The sequence below is a fragment of the Schistocerca nitens genome, chromosome 6 (genome assembly GCF_023898315.1).
Source record: "Schistocerca nitens isolate TAMUIC-IGC-003100 chromosome 6, iqSchNite1.1, whole genome shotgun sequence".
Classification (NCBI taxonomy): domain Eukaryota; kingdom Metazoa; phylum Arthropoda; class Insecta; order Orthoptera; family Acrididae; genus Schistocerca; species Schistocerca nitens.
In genome coordinates this window covers 78318840-78331957 of record NC_064619.1, presented here as the reverse complement: position 1 = coordinate 78331957, position 13118 = coordinate 78318840, and positions in this window count along the sequence as shown.

The window sequence follows — 13118 nt, the reverse complement described above, 5'->3', positions numbered from 1 at the left end:
TCTGAACAGCAGCGCCGTAAATGACTACACAGGTTCGTGGACACTGAAAGGTAGTCCACAGCCGAATTTTCGAACTATAACTTTGAAAGTCATGTGTGCCAGACTAATCGATTCCCGATTGAGCCCGCGTCACAGCCTGTCGTTCCACTCAGAGTGTTAAGCAACATTAGTGAAACAAACCTTTCAAGCAGTGAACAGTACCTAGCGTGTGTTAAGGACATTTAACAATTTCATCAGTCTTAAACCTGATGCAATTTAATCAAGTTACAGAAAACATAGAGAATAGTAACAGGGTAATGCGGCAGTTCTTTGGCAGTCCCCTATACACCTACAAAGTCAATGAACTTCAAAAATCGGTCGCGCATTTAGTTAAGTCCTTTCGTAGAAACTGACTACATAAACAAAGGGTCAGTATGTCGCAGTCCTCATGTTACAGTTGTTGCAAAATTTAACACAGACAAGCATACGAATCGCAAATTAAATAATACTAAAGTGCGCGTCAGTTATGACGGCGGCCGAGTTTAGGTTCGTTCTGCGCATCTGACGTCACAAAACATAGTCAGCCAATGAACAGAGAACGACGTTGGCAGAGCTCGACTGCAGTGGAGAGCACGGACGAGTGTCTTCAGTTTTATAAACATTCAGTGATAAATAAAGTAATTGAACAAAAGAAATGTCTTGATAGCAGACTTTCTTTTTTAGAAAGTTTGGAAAAAGCATTCTTTATACCAATTGCTTCATATTCTATTAATTAATTAAACCAAACAAGCAATAAGCCTCCTAATTCAGGCGATAGCAAGGAAAAGTGTTTGTATCATTCTCACAAAACGCTTTTTCGCGATAAAGAACAGCGGTAATTGTTTATTTCCTATTGTACTTCGACGAAACGGGAGTAATTCATAATCATACCAACAGTGTTTGTCGGTATTTTGCGTGTTATTTTAAAGCCCTCCGCGAGATATATTAAATGACGAGCTGCAATAGCGTAATGGTTAAAGTGTGTGGCTGCTAAGTGAAAGGTTCAGTGTTCAAAGCCTGGTCAACGCTCCATATTTTCTTTATTTAAAAACAATGTCGTAGTGTCTTACTTCATGAATTTTATTCATTTGAACGTAATTTTTTGACATTTCTAGTGGCAACTAAAATCGACCATACAGAAAGTATACGGTATGGACTTTTACCTCTGCAAACGATTCAAAATTTTGTGCAATGCTTTAATACATCTAATGCTGCACAATAACTGTGTTGAACATCGAAACAAAATTAAGTCATTTATGGGGGAAGGTATCAGTCAAGAAGATGTGTAAAAATCAAATTTTTGGGCCAAATAGTTTTTGTGAAATTGAATGATAAAGTGTGTCAAAGCAGTCGAAACACCATGTGTCTGCACAGGCGAGCAGTGCAATGATGACAAAATCGCGCATATCGCGGAATGCGGGGAGCACGTCTCTGTAGCAGCGAAAGGGTTAATGCGGCCATGGTGGCTTTACTTCATAAACTGTGCGCTCCCCCCTAAACGTAAGTTTGCGAACTATACTATGGCGCTGCTTCTCTTGGCGCGTACAACTGGCAACGCAGCAATGTCCCGAGTCTGGGCGGGCATGCGCGAACCACCAAGGTAAAAGAATTGAACTATAGCACGCCACACGAAGCAGCATTGGACGAGATGTTAGACAAGGTTGTCGCCTTTCGCCACTGTTGTTTAACGTATACCTTGAAGAGATTATTGCGAAAATTTTAGATGGGAAAAGAGGAATATGCACTGGTGGAAAGAGAATAGAATGTATAAGATTTGCTGATGACATGTTATTAGTGGCAGAAAGTGAGCGGACAGTGAATAACATGCTCAAAGATCTGAATGAAGCTTGTGTGGAATATGGGATGCAAATAAACACAGCTAAAACAAAGAGTATGGTCATCAGTACAAGATGCAGACTGTCCAACATTAAAATAGGACAATCTACCACTAGCCAACTAAGTGAATTTAAATATCTCGAAAGCACAATAACTGAAGACTTGAGATGTCACCAGGAGGTGAAAACTCGAACTGCCATAGCGAAGGAGGCATTCAACAGAAAGAGGAGACTCTTATGTGGCAAATTAGATAAAGGACTAAGGAAAAGGCTTGGCAAATGTTTTGTGTGGAGTGTGGCACCATATGGGGCAGAAACATGGACTCTGAGACGAGAGGATGAAAAAAGGTTAGAGGTATTTGGGATGTGGATGTGGAGGAGAATGGAGAGCATAAGCTTGATGGAAAGAGTGAGTAATGAAAGAGTATTGGAAAGGGTTGGTGAGAGAAGATGTCTGCTGAAGGTTGTAAGAGAAAGGAAAAAGAACTTGTTGGGACATTCATTGAGAAGGGAGTGCTTGCTAGTAGATGCTTTGGAAGGATTGGTTTGTGGGAGAAGACTGAGAGGAATAAGGAGATACAAGGTGATGGACGACATAAAGGGAAGAGGAAATTATGCAGACCTGAAGAGGATGGCAGAAGACTGGACAGCCTGGAGAACTACCATGTGAAAACCTGCCTTTAGGCAGAACACTGATGATGATGACGGTGATGCCACGTGAACATCATTTTCGCCCTAACTAAATATTTAATTGTTTATTTATTGCTTATTTACGCTGACCAGATTAGGGCCTTAAGGCGCTCTCTTACATCTGAGCAAAAACAATATATACAAAATATATTACACAGCAACCACAATAACAATAATGTACAATAATAATAAAAATAGTAATTATCAATAATAACAACAATAATAATAAAATATTGGAGGCATTAAAAGTGATATTGATTGGTTTAACATATTTGAAGCCTTGTTTGATATTATAAGGAGTGTAAAGGATAATGAAGCAAGAGAGCATTCAAATAAAGTGACAATGGCTGCTAGGAAAGAAGGGAATTTCAATAGAAATCTCTGTAGACAAGGAGGGGATGGTGTGGGAATGAGGATTGATGAGTGTGATAGAAGGCGGGGAATTAGCTGTCTTTTGAGTCTGGAAGTACTATAATTTCTCTAATATTTTGAGCAAGACTGTTCCAAAGTCGGTTGCATGATAAAGAAAATGATTTTATAAAAATGGCAGTGTTATATAGAGATACAGAGAGGATTTTACTTTCTTGAGAACGAGTATGTCTGTCGTATTGTTCAGGTAGCATGGTAAGGGTTGAAGGTAATTGGGAAAGAATGCATTATTTGAGAAGACGATACATGAAACAAAAGCTACAGTAATCTGTACGGTTATCGACACATACCCGTGATAACTGTTCATAGGCAGAAGTAATATGGTCGAAATAGCACACATCACAAATGTATCGCACACAAGCATTCATCGCTTCCTTCAGCTCTCATATGAAAGTCCTTGTAGAATGAGATCACCACAATCAAGGATGAGGAGTATTAGTGACTCTACCAGTTAATTTTGAAGCTCGAGAGAACTTACTTGTTTATATTTCTATAATGAATGAAGTGATGCTGACATTTTACACATTTCAATCATGTGTTCAGTCCAGTCCAGGTGATCGTCAGAATTATACCACAATTCTTTGCAGAAGAAAAAAAGGCAATTTCCGTGCTATTTAGGTTTTATGGTGGAAAAGATTCTATGAACTGAGGGATTATAAGTGTTTTGTCTTTGTTAAGACTGCTTGTCTCTTAGACAGGTTAAGTTTCAAACTTATGTTCTGTGCCCATTCTGATAAGAAAAGTAAATGAGCATTTATATTCTAAATGGCTGTGCGCAGATTTGTTGGGCTTGCACTTAGGTATAACTGTAGGTCTTCGGCGAATAAATGATATCTGCAATGTGAGACAATATTCAACACACTGTTAGTATATACTAATAAAAATAATGGGCCAAATACAGATCCTTGTGGGACCCCTGATGTTACATTCTTCACTTATGAATTCTTTGTTTCGATCATTTCACACTTTAAGGTACCAGTGGAACCATTGTACAGCAGTTGAAGAAAGCTTTTGACTTCTGATTTTATCAAGTACACACATCAAAAAAAGTTTTGCATCTCCCCGGTTCCGAGAGTACCGGAAGAGAAAATTGGAATAGAGATCAACATAAACATAATTTCTGCCCTTTTTATTGCTCACGAAAACCACACATTGCGTTTTGTACCACCATACAGCGAGGCCTTCAGAGGTGGTGGTCCAGATTGCTGTACACACCGGTACCTGTAATACCCAGTAGCAAGTCCTCTTGCATTGATGTTTGCCTGTATTCGTCGTGGCGTACTATCCACAAGTTCGTCAAGGCACTGTTGGTCCATATTGTCCCACTCCTCAACTGCGAAGCGGCGTACATCCCTCAGGGTGGTTGGTGGGTCACGTCGTCCATAAACAGCCCTTTTCAATCTATCCCAGGCATGTTAGATAGGGTTCATGTCTGGAGAACACGCTGGCCACTCTAGCCGGTATGTTCTTTGGATATTATAACGAATAATTCATGAACATTAGGTCATGGGTTGATAAGTAAGGTGTAGAAATTTGATCAGTCCGAATTACACTGTTTGGATACTTGGTTGCGAAAATATGGATAGAGATATGAGCGTGTGCAGAATGCAAAGTTGTCTGAAATGGGAGCAGTGCAAGATTTGAGCAAAGAAGTATACGCTTGAATTTTTTGTATCTGCAGGATTACTGCTTATAAAATTCATGTTTACATCTCCGTCTATAATTACACGTTCATACAAAGATTAAAGACCTCTGAGGCGGATTCAAAGGTAGAGAGCTGTTGAGCACTGGGTGGACTGCATATGATACAGATAAAACACTTTCTGTTGAGAGGCTTAATTTCAGTTAACAGATATTCGAGCTGTTTGTCCTCGTTTTTATACGTGACGACAATGCGGAGTAAGTTTGCACCCACATATGCCGCCACACAGCCGAGTGGGTAAGAAGCCAAGTGACAGACATACATTAATAATCCCCAAGAGTAAACTACACACATAACAAAACACATACGCCGTTCCAAAAGCCAGCAAAACAATTATCTGCACCAGCCCCAAAAGGAAAATATTCCATACAACTATATTGCATCTGATGTCACAAATACACCTGTAAATACGTCAATATAAACAAATGAAAGCGAATATCTTTAAAATAAACAAGATTACTTCGATCTGCACTAAAATTACACGTGACACATAACGCAATGAAAAAATATAACAATAAAAATAGGACTGCTTCTGTGGTGAAAGCTGCACAGTATTTGAACGAGTCATCTTGTCGTAATCCTCATATGCTAACTGAAATGAGCGACGCGGGAAGAACGCAACCGCAAATCGCAGCACACTGCGCTTGCGGGCAGAGTGTTGGTGCTCAGTTTAAGTGACCTGAATTCGATACACCGTCTACGTTGATTTGTTGGATTCGCTCTTCTGCGGCCGACAATGCCTTGGAACTATTAATGCTGCTCCTCATGCATTGCTAAGTTGATATACCAAGTGTATGTTAACCAGGCCGTAAGTTATATGTAGTTCGACCGTTTCTTTAATGACGGAGTCCCCGTAGAAGGTGGCGGACGAAAGGCTCTTTGTCTCTCCATAGTTAATTCTATATTCCATGTTAAGACAGTGTTCAAAAATACCAGACTTTTCTGGATGACCTAATCTGGTCTGATGTCTATGTTCACGGCCTTTTGTTCTACATTGCGATACGTCTGGCCAATGTATGATTTTCCACACTGGCTCGGGAATTTACGTATTCTTGGTCTCCTTAAAACTGGGTTGTCTCTAACTGAACCCAAGCATCGTATGCACTTCCTCTGATGGACAGAACACTCACTTTATTTGATATTCTTGAATAGCCTGCCGAACGTAAAGCACGCATCTTCAACTGAAGCCAGATGAATCATCCTCTTGCATTTCTCCGTTTCGTCTGGCTGTTCTTGAGCTTTAGTACGCTTAGCGCTTGTTAGTTGAACAGGTCACCTACACTCTACCCAAGCTTGCACTGTGCCGCGACTTGCAGTCGCACTTTTCCAGCGTCGAGCATGCGAAGACGGTGGCCTGTTCCTCCAGTAGGGGGCTCTGGATGTCAACTATTTCTATGAAATGTCTACAATGACGTTATAGCCCTACCAACTGTGGCCTACTCTTATCTAGCGAGCTAGCGTATATGCACTATGTGATCAAAAGTATCCGGACACCCCGAAAGACATACATTTTCATATTAGGTGCATTATGCTGTCACCTACTGCCAGGAACCCATATCACTGACGTCAGTCATTAGACATCGTGAGACAGCAGAATGGGGCGCTCCGCAGAACTCACGGACTTCGAATGTAGTCAGGTGATTGGGTGTCATTTGTGTAAAACGTCTGTGCGCGAGATTTCTAAACTCCTAAATATCCTTAGGTCCACTGTTTCCGACGTGATGGTGAAGTGAAAAAGTGAAGGGACACGTACAGCACAAAAGCGTACAGGCCGACCTCGTCTGTTAACTGACAGAAACCGACGACAGTTGTGGAGGGTCGTAATGTGTAATAGGGACACATCTATCCAGTCCACCACACAGGAATTCCAAACTGCAAGTACTATGACAGCGACGCGGGAGGTGACAATACTTGGATTTCATGGTCGAGCGGCAGCTCATAAGCCACATATCACGCCGGTAAATGCCAAACGACACCTCTCTCGGTGTAAGGGGCGTAAACGGACGTTTGAACACTAGAAAAACGTTGTGTGGAGTGACGAATCACGGTACACAATGTGGCGATCCGATGGCAGGGCGTGCGTATGGCGATCGCCCGGTAAACGTCGGCTGCCAGCGTGTGTAGTGTCAACAGTAAAATTCGGAGGCGATGGTGTTATGGTGCGGTCGTGTTTTTCATGGAGGGGTTGCACAGGCCTATATTGACGTTTTAAGCAACTTCTTGCTTTCCACTGTTGAAGAGGAATTCTGAGATGGCGATTGCTTCTTTCAACACGGTCGAGCACCTGTTCATAATGCACGGCCTGTGTCGGAGTGGTTACACGGCAGTAACATCCCATTAAATGACTGACCTTCACGGAGTCCTGACCTGAATCCTACACAACACATTTCGGATGTTTTGGAACGCCGACTTCGTGCCAGGCCTCACCGTCCTGCATCAATACCTCTCCTCAGTTCAGCACTCCGTGAAGAAAGGGCTGCCATTCCCCAAGAAATCTTTCAGAACCTCCGAGAGTGTAAGCTGTCATCAAAGCTAAGGATTTGCCAACACCATACTGAATTCCAGCTTTACTGATGGAGGGCACCACGAACTTGTAAGTCATTTTCAGCCAGGTGTCGGGATATTTTTGATAACATAGTGTATTAGCGAACCATTGCAGCCATACGTAAGTTAGCACCTGAAGATGACGAGCATCTCTCTAGCTGAAATATTGTCCAGCTTTCACAACATTTCTCACACGACACCCGTGAACCACTAAAGCAGGGAAAGTCTCGGACACAAAAAAAAAGTTTCCTTAATGAACGGTAACATGAAGACTGATGTACCTGTGTATATTCTCTTCTTCACAATAAAATACCTGTCGGGTGCACCCATCATCTTGGTTACGCCAAAATTATTATTGTCAGACTGCTCAATATTACGACCCTCGGAACCATATTTTACGTTCACAATTCTGCAAATTTCACCTCTGTTTCCAGCGATGATCTAGTCGTATGCATTTTGTCCTCTTCACAGGCAATGAAACTGGCTCTGTCTACTTTGTTTGACAGTAGCCAGTTGTAGCAATCCCAAGTCATTCACACTCACACTAGCATTATTACATCCAGTCTCCACAGGCAATTCGTTTATACCACGTCCTTTGTCCAAATTATCGACAACAAATTGTTTTGGCATATCAGTGGCTTCATTCTGGACTGCTGTGCATAAGGTATCATGTTCAATCCCAGGTCGTTTTGTGGAATTTTTCATTGCTAGAATGATGGGTAGTAACAACCATTTAACAGTCTACAATGCATAAAAAAGCACTCGTCCGACGCATCCCAGAGTACTGTTGAAATGTGTGGGACCATTACCACATAGGGCAAACAGGGGATACTGAACAGATAGAAAGAAAGGCAGCACCAATGGACACAGGCGTTTTCGACACTTGAGAGAGTGTCATGAAGACGGTGATAAAACTGAACTGGCAAGCTTGAAGACAAACGCAGACTACCCCATGAAAACCTACTTACAAAGTTTCTACAACGAAATTTAAATGATGAACCTAGCAATATATAATAACCTCCTGCGTATCGCTTTTATATGGGTCATGAAGACTGGATTAATTAGTGCATGCAATGAGTGATTTAAGCAGTCATTCTGCCTTTGCCCAACACGTGAATGGAACGGGAAAATGAGATACAATGGGACGTACCTTGCGCTATGCACATCGCAGTAGTTTGCATAAATGCAGACGTAGATATAGATTCTCCCACGGGCTATTCATATAGCAACGTTGCTGAATATTAAGTTTTATTTTGCACCGACTGCACACTGGCTGCAGCTGATTTTCAGCCAGTGTTGCAACCATACTGAACACTTCTCATTTCCTGTCGACACTGTTACGCAATTTGTTCCCTCTATAGTTACTGAGTCTGGTAGTGGTTGGTTGGTTTTGGGGAAGGAGACCAGACAGCGTGGTCATCGGTCTCATCGGATTAGGGAAGGATGGGGAAGGAAGTCGGCCGTGCCCTTTCAGAGGAACCATCCCGGCATTTGCCTGGAGTGATGTTAGGGAAATCACGGAAAACCTAAATCAGGATGGCCGGACGCGGGATTGAACCGTCGTCCTCCCGAATGCTGTCTGGTACTATTCCGTGCTTTATCATTTACACTCTCTCCACAGAATCTCGTTATGGCATATCTTTTTCCGAACCAGTTTCCTTGGATGTTCACACTGTGCTGCCTACCCTTACGCTATCACTTTCTGTTCTCAGCCCTCCGAGGTCGAAAATTCCCTTGTTCTTGCTATTGCTATTCCTCCCGTGAAACCGACTGCCAGTTTCTTGCTTTTTTCCCTCCAAATTCAGTAACTCCTAAGATTTTCCGTATTTTCTAATACTCTCGGTGTTTGACACAATGCTCTCTGTATTTTTTCGCTTCAATCAAAAAATGCTTATGCTTACTCTGTGGGGCAATGTATCAACTCCCACCGCAATCTTCTCTTTAGAAAAGCCCCCCCCCCCCCCTCGTGGCTTTTCCTGATGCTCTCCCTTACTGACTTGAAACTAGAGAACTCCATCATGCTGTCTGCTCTCCTGTTGCAGCATGATCCATTCAGAAATTAATTCTGTAACTTGTCTTGTTTTACCTGTCCCCAGTAGTTCGATAACCAATAGGCTTCAAACGGAAAAAATCCCTAAACCAATTTGCATTCTGGTTTATCCATTGTTTACCATTCTCTCAATATTACTAGTAGAGAACTTAGTCTTAGCATCACCATTCATGCCAGTACTAAAATTACTACAACATTTTTTACCAATTCTCTTTTTTCCGAAATCGCACTGGTCAGTCTCTACTGATCTCCTCAACATGGTTAGCAATTGTTATTGCACTATTCCTATCAATTAGAATCTTAATAATTTTACCATTCTATAATAAAACACCATTCCGTGGTATCCAATTTTATCCTATCAATCAGATTCTATTCTGAATTATAGTACTTGTTGTATGTTTATTAACATGAATTCGTTAACGACCAGTTGAAGAACCTTACATCATACGCTACGGTCGCAGGTTCGAATCCTGCCTCGGGCATGGATGTTTGTGATGTCCTTAGGTTAGTTAGGTTTAACTAGTTCTAAGTTCTAGGGGACTAATGACCTCAGCAGTTGAGTCCCATAGTGCTCAGAGCCATTTGAACCTTACATCATAACAGGTTTTGCACGTTATCCCTTCTAGTTGAATGTTTCCTTCACAAGCAGTCACCCTGTCGTTAATGGCTCCTATTGCTAAATTTATACTTGCAAACGCTGTTTGCAGATGATTTCATAAGCCTGAATCCATCCTCCGCAACTTTGCTTTACTTTCTCCGCCAGCGCTTGAAATTTGGATTCTGCATCAGTAACTCTGCCATGAATCCCCGCTAATAAATCATTTTGGTCATTAAAACGAGTATTCATACCATGACCTAAAACGCTCTTGTGATTATTTATCGCAGCACACTTACTGCTTCACATATTCTCACATTTCTCGCCAAAGTTTACCTTATTACATTATATGTCGTTGAATTTATCGTCAAAGCTTTCGGTCTCTAACATTACGAAACAATTTATTACGGCAACCCACGATTCTCAGGTTTCATACCCTCAACTGACTTCTCATTAGCGCGATCGCTCGCCAGCTAGTCCCACGCCCACTTTCTTTCAGACTTCTTAGACCCTTGGGCCACGAGTAAAGATTTATTGGGTTGGTGCGTAATTTCGTACAGATGTACGTAACTAACACTTAAAGACATCAATAACATAGCCTCCTTCACCATTTACAAGAGCCTGCCAACGATAGGGTAACTTTCGATTTCGAGGCTGTAGAAATCACGTAAGGGTGATTTATTTGTGAAGAACTCGTCCAGCTACGTACGTCTCGCACGAATTTTCATACGGAAAGAAAGCTCCTTGAAGGCTGTTCACTACAGAATGGAAACAGTGAAAGTCTGAGGGCGCAAGATCAGGTGAATAAGGTGGGTGTGAAATATCTTCCAACCCAAATCCTGTATAGTGTTTTTTGTCAGTCTGGCAGAATGCGGGTGGGTGTTATCGTGAAGTAGCATCACTTTAATCAGTGTTCCTGGTGGTTGTTCTTGGACTAAGTCTACAAGACGTCTCAGTTGCTGACAATGAATGTTAGCAGCATATTGAAATCATCCTCTTCAGTTACGAAAATTTTCTGGTCTTCACACAGGTTTCGGTTAGAATAATCTAGCCTTCTTCAGAAGCATAAAATTACTGTAACATGCCAGAGGAAGGCAGAGTCAACATTCAATATTAAAACCTATAGTACCGTGGTACCATGCCAAATTAAAACTACTTTACTGAAGTCAGGCCCCGGTACCACTTCACCACGCGGTCGTTTGGTAGCGGCAACTACGTTGGCACTGACCGTTGCACGCGGAATTGCATTCAGCACGTAGCAACTCGTGCTCGCCGCTCGGGATTAGCCGAGCGGTCTCAGGTGCTGCAGTCATGGACTGTGCGGCTGGTCCCGGCGGAGGCTCAAGTCCCCCTCGGCATGTGTGTTTTTGTCCTTAGGATAATTTAGGTTGTGTGTTAGCTTAGGGACTGATGACCTTAGCAGTTAAGTCACATAAAATTTCACACACATTTGAACATATTTTTGAACTCGTGCGCGTGCGGATACGGAGAGTCAAAGCTGTATATTTTTGTCTGTCTGTATATCATGTGTTGGGAGCTGATAACTGTAATTGTAAGCAAACTAAGCATTATGCAGATGAAGTTCGTATGTGTATTAACTATACACAAATTGTACTCAATGGTAGGAAATTTACTTGGTTGGATATATGAAGTTTAAGGATTACCTTTACGACTTTATGCACATATGGTCGTCGTGTAAAGTATCCCCACGGAACATGACTAATAACAATCACCTTACTTGTCTCACTTATTTAAAACATTAATCATTATCTATAATTTAATTAGGGTGTAACTAGGCGTGCAACGCCCCTGTCATCACACTTAACTACTACTGACCCACATAGGTCAAGCATATTAATTAAAGAGTGGCGGAGGGTACAACACCTCCGTCATCACGCTTTCGTGCTATTGACCGACATAAGTCAAGTATTCTAAAATATACGTACGTCGGACGGGAAATATTTTCTATAGGTGCCGGCCTCTGCGACCGAGCGATCCTAGGCGCTTCAGTCTGGAACCGCTACGGTTCCAGGTTCGAATCCTGCCTCGGGCATGGATGTGTGTGGTGTCCTTAGGTTAGTTAGGTTTAAGTAGTTTTAAGTTCTAGGGGACTGATGACCTCAGATGTTAATTCCCATAGTGCTCAGAGCAATCTGAACAAATTTTTTTTTGTTCTATACGTAACATTGTAAGTAACGCGATACACGTGTAATGTTATCGTTATCATTAAAAGGGGAAATATTTGAAACATCTATCTTCTACTTTACTTTGCTGCATAATTGTTAAATTCATCTATGCTATTGACCGACATAGATCACGCAGATTAATTAACCTGAGGCGGAGGGTACAACATCTCCGTCATCACCCTTACGTGCTTTTGAATGACATAGGTCAAGTGTACTAACATATAATCTACAATGTTAAGTTGATCTATGCTATTGCCCGACATAGGACACGCAGGAGGGTACATAAGCGTGATGACGGAGATGTTGTACCCTCCGCCACACTTTAATTAATATGCTTGACCTATGTCGGTCAATAGTACTTAAGTGTGATGACAGCGGCGTTGCACGTCTAGTTACACCCTAATTAAATTATGGATAATGATTAAGGTTTTAAATAAGTGAAACAAGTAAGGTATTTGATATTAGTCGTGTTCGGTGGGGACACTTTACACGATGACCATATGTGCATAAGTCGTAAAGGTAATCCTTAAACTTTGTGTACCCAAGCAACCCAACCAAGCAAATTTCCTACCATTTAGTACAATTTGCGTGTAGTTAATACACATACTGACTTCATCTACATAATGCTTAATTTGCTTACAATTACGGTTATCAGCTCCCAACACGTGATACACAGACAGCCAATGATAAACAGCTTTGACTCTCCATATGTGCGCCGCGCGGGATTAGCCGAGCGGTCTCAGGCGCTGCAGTCATGGACTGTACGGCTGGTCCCGGCGGAGGTTTCAGTCCACCCGCGGGCTTGGGTGTGTGTGTTTGTCCTTAGGATAGTTTATGTTAAGTAGTGTGTAAGCTTAGGGAGTGATGACCTTAGCAGTTAAGTCCCATATGATTTCACACACATTTGAACATTTTTTTCTCCATATGCGCACGCGCACGGTGTGCTACATGCTCAGTGCAATTCCTCGTGCAGCGGTCAGTGCCAACGTAGTTGCCGATGCCACCCGGCCGCGTGGTGAAGTGATGCCGGGGCTGGACTTCAGTTAAGTAGTTTTAATTCGACATGGGA